Source organism: Nymphalis io, chromosome 20 (genome assembly GCF_905147045.1).
Source record: "Nymphalis io chromosome 20, ilAglIoxx1.1, whole genome shotgun sequence".
Taxonomy (NCBI): Eukaryota; Metazoa; Arthropoda; class Insecta; order Lepidoptera; family Nymphalidae; genus Nymphalis; species Nymphalis io.
The window spans coordinates 8846372-8858492 of NC_065907.1; positions in this window are offsets into that span (position 1 = coordinate 8846372).

Below are 12121 nucleotides of genomic sequence, written 5' to 3' on the forward strand. Positions count from 1 at the left end.
AATAAGACAATTTTAAAGGAACAGTGCTAATAAACTGCTTCTTGAAACTATAAAAGTAATTTAAAATCCAATATTTATACCAGTTTTAACTTAACATCGCAATAGATTCCAATATAAACTTCATTTATATCCAACGTCCGTTTTTAACAAAGTGTGGCCCGTCACGCTACCATAAGCACGATACAAATTTTCAAAGCGACCAATAAAACAAATGTTACATGATTACATCCTAGACTAATAAATACAACGGTTTTGTTATTTAGTTTCGTGTTAAATTGATGAAATTTTTTGAAGTGAAACATTACTGAGCGAGATGTGTGTAATCTCGAGGTCGAATTTGAGTGCAACGTATTGTATTATTGTTTGTTTTGTAGTTGAGCTTTGTTAGACACAAAAAATATAATTTAAATTATCGTTGGTACGATATATTGAATATGGACTTGACCTGATCTGTTTTTAAATGAATCCAGAGGATTCCGGATGCCTGATGTCTGAACCATAGACAGCCTGACAGCGTAATAGCAGTGAAAGAAATCTTTTCCTGACAGTATCATCATCACCAGCTAATCATAATAAACTTCTAGAAATTAGCTTCTCCCAAGGTGCGCCTTCTCCTACTTTCTTCAGGTGATCGGGCCACCTACCCGTAGGAAGCCCTTTCAAACTATACTCACACTACACACTTTATATGTATTTAGTGTACATATATAAAGCTAAAAACTTACTTGTGGACTAAGGGTTTGAGAGTTTGGCTCACATACTTTTATTAAATTAACTCCAATTGAAATAATTCCTATTTTTTTACAGCCATAGCATTCCTCTATTTAAGTTTTTTTTATATACAGTTTGCTTGTTTTGTATTTTTGTCTTACTACAGTAGCATTTGTTTTCATATTCTTCAAAAATGGAGCAATAAAAAAGGGTATTCCATCAAATACAAACAGTCGGTATAAACGGTACAGATTGAACACCCTTACGATGCAAGCTCAGCGCCTGTCACGCCTGTAAACATTCACAGGCTGATGTTAAGAGATATATTGTAAGTGTTTAATACTTAGTTGATAAAAGAGATTTTTTTTTTTATAGAATAGGAAGGTGGACGAGCATATGGGTCACCTGATGGTGAGTGTTCACCAAACGCCCTTAGACATTGGCATTGTAAGAAATGTCAACCATCGCTTATAGCCAATGCGCCACCAACCTTGGGAACTAAGATTTTATGTCCCTTGTGCCTGTAATTACACTGGCTCACTCACCCTTCAAACCGGAACACAACAATATCAAGTATTGCTGTTTTGCGGTAGAATATCTGATGAGTGGGTGGTACCTACCCAGACGAGCTTGCACAAAGCCTTACCACCAGTAATATATGAAACATTTTTGTCATAATTTCGTTGATACGTAAGTAATCTATCTTTTAAAGCAAAACACGTGAAATGAGGTTACTTAGTTTATATATAATATTTTATAATTACACCAACACACAAAAATTGTACGAAACATACAATATTACGAAGATTATTACGTGTTATGTCATATAAGAAATAGTAATTTGAGCAATGCTCTTAAGTATACATAATAACTAAAACAATGTAATAATAAAATTTCGATTTACAACAGTTTTTAGAGCACGCTGTATACATTTACATTTTATTCCAATGAATCGTAACTATACATGTCCAGGACGAAATCAATCACAGTCCTGCGAGTGACACCTGGGGCTAAATGTCTGTCTATTCACTCCTAAACAAATACTTACATATATGTACATACATGAATACAGCGATCTACGTAATATGTAAAGCTATTACGTAACCGTGTACATACATAATCCTATGTGAATTAGGCGTTAAGTCATACAACTATGAATACAATACAATTTTTTTTTTGTACATACACTAACACAACGAGAAATAATATGGACAAAGGTCGATCATATACAGCCAAATATTATAATTAATAAATTAATCCAATGTGATTCTTGATCAGTATTAAAACATCTTAACTCTGATTATCTCTTTTAAAAGAAGGTATTTGTATTGCAGTATTGTCTTGTTTAGGTTACAGGTTACTTCAAATATATTACTGACCGAAATAGCTAAACCGCTCCAGAACTTTTAATAGGTATTTAAACAAATCTCATCCCATCCTTTAACCCGTGACGAAATTACGTAAGTCCTTTAGCAGTAAAATCGCTCATAAAGACCATTTTATAATGGCATCGTAAAACCGACTTCAATTGGATAAGGGCGGGCCCTAGAGGCACTTTTTATAATTTTACGATTTGCGTCTCTTTATCGTTAGTGAAGCGATAAATGGCACTTTGGACACCTGTGCTTGCAACCTGTGCGTGCAATTCATTTTAAAAAAGTTAATCAGTTGATTGAATCCGTTTAATATTGCTAAACAAACATGTACTGTTTAGTTTACATATAATAAGAAGATGGATAAGGTATTTTTTTTTATAGAATAGGAAGGCTGACGAGCATATGGGCCATCTGATGGTAAGTGGTCACCAACGCCCTTAGACATTGGCATTGTAAGAAATGACAACCATCACTTACATAACGAATTTTGCAGTAGAAAATCTGATGAGTGATGCCTACCCAGATGAGCTTGCACAAAGCCCTACCACCAGTGAAACATTGAAGAGTTTCAGAATGCAGTAGCGTTAATCCCACCTTTTTATGTAATAGGAGGACGGGCAGGAGGTTCTCAGCCACTGGTAGGCTGACTACCACCGGTCATGGATATCTGCAACACCGGAAGCCTTCGCGTGCGTTGCTTTCATTTAAGGAATGTGTAGGCTGTTTTCTCGAAGAAAAGTTCCATATATTCAATAAAATATATACATATAATTATGCAAAATATTCACGTGAAGAATAATAATGAAAATTAAATAAAACTCTTTAAAAGCGCCAGGACCATATTGATTCTATTCTGAAAATGTTGACATAGTCAAGCTAATCATAATAAAATATATACACAAGTTACGTTAATAATAATTTTAGCCTTCAAGAAATTAAATCAAAATCTTAAAAGGAAAGGTAAATATTTATTAGAGTGCTAATGCTTAATAAAAGTAGCCTTGAATTTAGCCAGCGACCAGCCAGCCAAAAATAATATAACTTTCGTCATAAATGGAGGGCATAAATGTCGAAGTAAGTATAGTAGTAGTAAGTAGTTGCCTTAAATCTCTAAGTCCGAGCCTGATTAGGTGAACGATCATTAAAATAAGGTCGTTCATTGTCTCGTCTCATTCAACAAAAGGTTAAAAAACATGTTATGAAATAAAAATCATACGAGAATCGACAATGCGGTATTGACTCATTCATACGTTGCACGTAATTTGCACGGTCAACCGAACACTTTATACCATCCTTCACGAGTTTCCGGACGATTTTTAATCAACCCGACTGTCGGCCGATTGAATTCTAGTCAAGCGATTAATTAGTCGCCGTAAGCGAGGGTGGACTTGATTGCATTGATAATTGTTTTTAACATATATATGTGATACATGTCGCCGAAATAACGCAAATAGAGGGTCGAGTTTTGATTTAAAAAAATAGCATAAACAATTATTACAATTTTTTTTTTTTTAATATCCCACTGTTGGGCTAAGGCTGCCTTTTTCCGGAAAGACACACATATTGATAAATTTAAAAAGCAGTTTTATCCCAGTTAAAATAATGAGCCAAATCGTTGAAGCCATTTCCAATACACGAGAAATCAATTTATAATAAATATATAGGGCCGGCAAGGCGAAGGCGGCGAGTGCAGAACGTTTTTCCCGTCTTTCATAATATTACGATTTTAAAAAAATCCAAATATAAATAATACCGTACAGAAGATACACACACGTGTAAACATTGATATAGTAATAACACTTCTGATTTTTTTAAACAAACAATAAAAAAATATTCATTATAAACTCGATTTCTAAAACGAGAACTGGCATCTTATTCAAAGAGACACCAATTCCATCACGCATGAATAAATTTGACAACTCTTGCCTTTGTCGCACCTCCAAAACATTGAAATCTTTACCAGCTTACGTGTTGTGTTACCCTCCTCGTATACGATATACGAGGTGTGAAGAGGCATCTTGCAGGCCAGCAAAGCGGGGATGGCTTGTGTAGACCGTTCTTTACGACTGTACTGGCCAGTCGAACTGCACCAGTTACGCAGCAGCCAGTTTCAATGACCGTTACTAGATACTTGACAGCACTAGATAAGGCATTTTACACACTGCTCAAATAATATGAAAGATTTCATTTACTGTGAATATTATGTAATTGCTTTATCTTTCAATTCTATTACAAGAACGCTATCACGATGGTTCACGAAAATAATATAAATACTTAAAGTTGCATTTTCGCATCTTTGTTCGTAGCAATTCAGAGCAATGGACCAATGAAGTAGAATCGTTAAATTTAATGTACACTAACCTGAGCTATAAAAGCAAGTTAATCTCAATACACCGATAGCGCTTATTATACATAGTGACGAGCTTGTCATTACATGTCAGTATCGATAATCGATAAAGTCTTATCGTTGTTAATACAACTAAAAGTTTTAATACGATAAAATAATTAAATAAATATTTCATTAAGCTTAAGATTATTACTTTAGTATATTATGTTTTCGTATTATATATTTGTTTCATACAAATAAATCAGTAAAGCATAAATCACGTAAACTTTTGTGAATCTTGTGGCTAAGATTTAATATTATCATAATATGTATATTCTTAATATTCAAACTGAAATTGATAATTACGATATCGAATTAATTTTAATTTGTAGTGATTAAATGTATCGATGAAATTAACATATTATTATCACATCACTACCCGGAAATAAAAATCGTAAATGAAGCCATTCCTGCTCGGAGGTGGTCTCTAAATGCGATTAACTACTTTTTGGGGACTACCGACGTTTACTGTCCTTTTATTTCAGGTAGAATTGTTATTTATTCATTCACTATGTACTATTTTAGGGTCAATGACCCAGTCCATAGTCGGTCTTAAAAAAACATTCCTCTATAATTGTTATATGTGGGCCATCTCGGCTATATAGAATAATAATAGCATTATTTATTTCAAGCAATTAAATATCAAAGTTTGATATAACTTATTCTTAACGTAGGTAGACTAAAAACAATACTGACAAAATAAAACAACTGCTGCTAGAAACATGTAACCCACATCATACATGAGCTTTATTATTATGATTATTATAAGTATACATTTTCAATGAAATATGTTGACGTTACGTTAAGCGGCAGCGGATTAAACGATATTTATGTGAAAATTCGTTGATTAGCAAGCATTAATAAAATTTAAAAGTTAATGGTTGAGTAACTCCAAAAGACTAGTAATTCAAGACTGGGGTGTGCTTAGCATATAATTAATCCATTATAATTATTTTTATTAAAAAACACAACTCGTACAATAGTGACTGCCATTAATAAAAATAAACCTCATTGACTTTGACGTCAAAGTCGAAAATCTTTATTCAATCTAGAAGCGTTACACTTACTTATTGATTGTCATAAATCTACCAGCGGTGCGGAAATAAACACCTCAGACCTGAGAAGAACCGGCGAAAGAAACTCAGCGGGATTTTTTTTTATATTTTATTTTTTACAATTCCAAGTAATGTACAACAATACCAGAATAATATATATATATATATATATATATTTAATTTGAAATAACTTTGAGGCGATCGTTTCATTCCAAAGGTGTGCCAAGTTCAACGGTCGGTAAAGTTAGTGGTCAGTGAAATCCCACTATAAATATACTAGCTTACAATTAATTTGCTTACCGGATAAATAGTTTTTTTTTTATCACAATCACTTGCTTATAGTAAAGACGCGGTATAAAATAGGACTGAATAATAATTAGAATATAAATTAGAAAGAATATTAATCAAAGTCTTAGGCGATTAAATCATCAAGTCGGATTAAATTTCAATATAACATAATCTTATTATTTAAGCGTTAAGTCAAATCAAGTTCCGTAGCAAATAGAATTGACAGCTGTCAAAATCAATGGAAAATACTCGACAGATTTTCAATAATTGTTATTTGTAATATAAACAATTACATGTAGCTAGAATCGTTTTTATGCAATTTATATAGCACGGGAGTGTACTAACTTTCAACTTCGAGACACCAAGTTGCTACTGAGAATTTTCAACGGAAAAACCAAATAACTTCATGCTATCCGAGGCACGGGAGTATAAGCACGATCCACTTTTATAATCTGATAACTTTTAGCTTACTGGTCACCACCATTGATATTTAAAGCAAAGTATATACTTTACGCATATGCATATGAACATGTACTTACCCTGGGTATCATCCACTCATCAGATATTGGTAATAAGGTTGGTGGTTCATTATCATTGTGAGGAATAGTTATTATTTCTTACATCACCAATGTCTATGGGTGTGGTGACCACTTACCACAAGATGATCCATATGGTCGTCCTACGTATAAAATAAAATAAAAGTAAATAATGATATATCTAAAAGGCTGCGTTATTATTATTTTTTTGGAAACAAAGTTATCTCCTGTCCATTAACCCTTAGACAACCATGTTTCGGCAATTTCCTTTTACTCACCTCGTCTTATTCAATTTATTACCAATTTCTTAGGACATCTTGTGGACAAATAAGGGTTGATTGAGTTTAGTGCGTGTTGATATTTGTATATGTTACCAATTTTTTTTTTATTGAAAATAGGATGACAGTTCGGCAAATGGGCTACGTGTAAGTGGTCACCACTGCACATTATATTACATGCCTGCAGTTTCAGTTTATAGACATTCATTACTCAAAAAAGACAATACAGTCACTTACATGAGAAATGTTTACAATTTAAAGCAAACATTATGGAAGTAATTCGTCGTTCTTGTAATATCAATAATTTTGTGAGAGTAATACAAAATTATGTATGTTATATAATATTAATCTAATTATTAAAAAAATAAGTAGTATCGTTACGAGTATAAAAAAAGAAAATAGTAATTAGTAAATAGAAAATATTAAAAATTAAAAATAGCTCTTTTTAACATGTTGTGCTAATTTAATTTTAAACATTTACATGACTTACAATTTTTAATTATTGAGGGTAATTTGTTATAAATCTGCGCACCTTCGAATGTAATCATTTTTTTTACCGTAGTTTGTTCGAGTCTTCGGGAGTACCAACCAACTAGCTCGGCGACAACTTCGCTTTGTTACTTCGTGTTTAAACGTGAAAATAAGTCAGTATGGAGAGAATTTTTTTATAGTTTGTATTAATATGCAAATATTTTAAATATATAACTGTTTAATATTCATAATTTTAGTGCCTGTATAAATTTTTGTAGTAGGTGTTAAATATGGGTATCGAAAAATAAGTTTAATAATTTTGTTTTGAATAATTTGAAGCTCTGTTAAATGAGTTTTAGCCTTATATCACCAATACGTCTCCAAGCTTGGGAACCAAAATATTATTTAGTTACACTACAGGCACAAGGGACATAATCTTAGTTACTCACTCACCCTTCAAACCGGAAAACAACAATAATAAATATTGCCATATTGGCGGTAGAATAAAAATTATTGCTTAGTAACTAGACGGGTTTGCACAAAGTCCACTTGTTACCACCAAGTAAATTATTTTACTAAATTATAAATTTGAATGTACGAATATAATAATATATCTCATAGATATAAGTAGGTTCAACTAAAAATATTTTTGGTTCTTTCTACTTGCTTCTTATCGTAAGCTGCACTTGATTGATGGTAAAGATCGTCTTTGTTACTTCATTCTAAAATTAAAATGATTATGATGAAATTATTATCATTAATTGTAAAAAGAATATTCGTGAGCGTTAAAATGTAATACACCACAACTGAATTGATAATGTTCTACGACTACGTCTACGGTAAAATTACGAAAGGTTCTACGAGATCTGTAGCTCGTATCAGACCTTATTATCTTATTACAATATAGAATGCAGTAACATAATAAATATATTTCGTAGATCATACACTTCGATTAAATACGTTTTCATTTCTTATTTTAAATTGATGTTTTTATTTTTTATATTTTGTATAGGAATATATAAAACAATATAAGGTTATATGCATAAACTAAGAAGAAAAAAAATATTATATATCTAATATCATATTATATACTATTTAATACATTTACCAGTCAATGAATCCGCAATTAAATATTTCAATACAGTACAATGGAGTCGAATTCAAGCGCCATAATAAGATAAAGACTAACTATGTCAATAAAAACAACTATAATATAATTAATATAATATAATGAATGGGCATATTTTTAATCACACAAAGTGTTTGAAGTAATATTCATTTTCAATTAATGTATATAATACGAGAAAAATGATCAAAGCCGAAAAAGTGAACACAAACAAAAAAAACCGTCTCATTAATACGTCTCAAACCGACTGATCAGTCACAAAAGCTTCCCTCGGGATAGAAAGCTTTCGTTTCGCGTGTAATTGTTTATGCGACGCATCTAGAATGTATGGTGACCATTAGATACAATATGTAATAATAAACGGAACAATCAAAATAGACTTTTACAAGTACTTTTGAATAACAATAGATGATAATTATATAAATATTATACAATAAATATTGAACGACAATATACAATAATATTTTTATTTTCAGTTAATAAGTATTCCTTCGAATTAATTTCATAATTTTAGTTTAAAATATTATGTATATAAAAATGGATATTATATCTGTTCTTAAATTAAAGGCTATTCAAAACTTGTAATAACTAACTTGTTTATTTTGATTTTTTTCAGTCCTAAGTTTATAATACAGAATTTATGAAACTGACAGTGATACAAAGTGTTCTTAAAACTCATCAAATAGAAATATAGAAAAAGTACAAAATATTTTAAGAAATTAATTATCATAAAAAATATAAATAATTGTACTTCTTATTGTGAGTCATAAATGAGATTTTTACGTTGACTTTTAACTTTTTTTAAATATTATGGTCACTCTATCGTCACATCATTGATCTCACCGCCAAAGACAAGCCGCCCGGTAAAAGGCATCCGGCGGCGACTGTTTCCGCTTGCACGCACCTTTGATAAACTTAAAACATTGAATTAATAAAAAAAGTAATTACATAACCTTCTACATATATAAAGGTGTGCTTTGTGCACACTCGCCTGGGTAGGTACCATCCACTCATCACATACTCTACCACAACACAGCAGTACTTGCTATTGTCGTGTTTCGGTTTGAAGCGTGAGTGAGCCAGTGTAACTACAGGTACATATCTACTGAGATATTGGGTACTGACCCAAGGTTGGAGGCGCATTATGGAATGGTTATTATTTCTTACATCGCCAATGTCTATGGGCGGTGAGCACTTACCATCAGGTGTCCCATTTACTCGTCCACCTGCCTATAACATAAAAAAATAAAATCAAAACACGATTGATTATTAAAACTTGACTAACAAGTACTGAAAAATACAATATCATAACAAAACATTTTTTACGGGCGGTAAGAACTTTGTCCGACTTAGGATAGGACCTACACCACTCATCAATATATACACCGCTCAAGAGTAATATTTTATGCTGTAGTCAATAATTTTGGTCAAGGTATTATTTTCTATAATCTAATCCTGGAGGTATAATTTTGCCCCAGATAGCCCGGTGGTTAAAACACGGTAATTTTAACCGATGCTTGTGGGTTCAAGCCCAGTTATATTTGTGTTCGGTGGGGACATAAAACGTCGTAAGAAAATCCGCTAAATGTGTATCCCTTTCGAAGCATGGTGCAATAAGCTCCAAGCCTTCCCAAAAAAAGAAACCTAAAAAAACATTGATATTTTGTGTTTCTAGAAGATTATATTTGTACAGATAATAAAAAGACTTTCTTCGGTTATTTAATTATTGTAATTATTGTTATAATTTAACATAGAGTACAAATAACAATCTCGGCTTTTATTGGAAGACGCAACATTTCGGATCTGCTTCACTTGTAAAATACTTGTAAAGGATTCAAAAATATAATAACTTACTTGAATGGAAGATATTATAGATTTAAAATCAAAGAAATTGTACTGAACTACCTGTACGAAATTCTATACGTGTTTTATGTTATAAGTATGAATATCTTCATTGGAACGGTTTTTTAACTCAACAAGCGTCATTAGGATTTTCAGTGCTAACTAAGGTATTAAACTATTTCACAAGTGAGGGGTTTCAAGCAATTCGGATTTCCACTCACGTAGTGATTGAAACGAATGACTAATTGGCTGAGAAAATAATGGGACCACACGCCATATTGATTACGCAGGCACCCCGAAACAAGTTCACGTTGCTTAGTTTAGCGAAATTTTCACTTGAATTTATTAATTTTACTGATTTTAAAGAGGAAAGTTTGTGTGTGTATGTTTTTTTTTATTTTATTTATTTATATTATTATTACCTTTTCTATTCCGCATATAAATTAAAGTTACTCATGTATTGTGTTTATGTATGTACCACCTAATTTATTTTGTCCAGTACTGCGAACGGAATTTCTAAAAAAATATTTATTTCTTCATTGTTATCTTCCAAAAACAAATATATAATACAAAAGGCTGACCATATACCATGTCTTTGCAAGTCAACCTTTGTAAGAGGTAGATATTCAAGATACATGATAACAATTGTTACTGTAATTAAATACACAAGATATCATCAAATCATGTTTTGTAACAATAAATTAACGGAAATTAATAATCTATAATAATATTATTAATTTGAAAGTAACTCTATTTGTATGTCTGTCTGTTAGGCTTTTATGGCTAAATACCTAATCCACCACACGAAACTGGTGTATTCGATGAAGCCTTGGTGAAGAATTTTTCATCACAGATCTACATACATATATATTGTGCCATAATTCTGTTACATATTAAAACTTCATGCTATGAACTTTAAAAAATATACAAAACCAATGAAAGTTTCAAAATTAAAAGATTTATAAGGAATTCATACAAAGTGGTTTTGACAAATTTAGGCATTTATTTTTCATGTGAACGCATCAATAGTCCCGTGACTGAGGTTAGGGTAATCGTTCTAATGATGTGAGATTTATTTGTTTAAATATGAACCGTAAATATAGTAAATTAAAGTTTAATTTTCAATGATATAATGGTTTGTAAAGAATTGTATTATAATCATTGAAAAAAAATAACACCTTACATTGCATTTTAATTTCACATATTGGACTAGATTTTGGTTGCACTTTATACAACAATTTCTACACTATCATTTTTGTTTTCAAACTGAGCGAAATTAAAATGATTTAATATTAAATGTTGAAGCTATGCAAAAGCGGTTTTTATAAAAAAATACTACACGAACGGTTAAAATAAATATATAACGCAACATTGGAACAACGCGAAATTAAAATAGATATCGTTTGGTAACTTTGGTAACTAAGAGACTATATATTTCGGCTGGTGGAGCCTTATGCAAGCTCGTCTGGGTAGATACTACCTACTCATCAGATATTCTACCACAAAACAGCAGTACTTGTTATTGTTGTTTTTAGGTTTGAAGGATGAATAAACCAGTGTAACTAGGGACATAACATCTTAGTTCCCAAAGTTGGTGACGCATTGGCGATATAGACGATGGTTAACATTTCATACAATGTCTATGGGCGTTGGTGACCACTTACCATCAAGTGACCCATATGCTTGTCAGCCTTCCAATACTATATAAAAAAACTCTTACGCCTGCCTTGTATATTTATATAATAATAGTTTTTATTCAACCAATTTCTAACTAACTCATCATAATTATAATCTGATAATATTTTTGTCGCTCTTGTTAAAAGTCTAAAAGTTTTTTTTATGAATTCTATTATTAAAATAAATTTAACACTCAGATAAGCAACAATAGTAAAGTTATAACATTAAATCAATATTTTTTTTTCTATTAATCATTTTCCTCCCTAGTATCAAGAATGTAGGAACAGCTTAATTGGCTTCGCGTTGACGACACTCGAAGGGTGCGATTTCAACTTTTGTCGAGTTCATAAATAACGAAATCACAAACCAAATTAC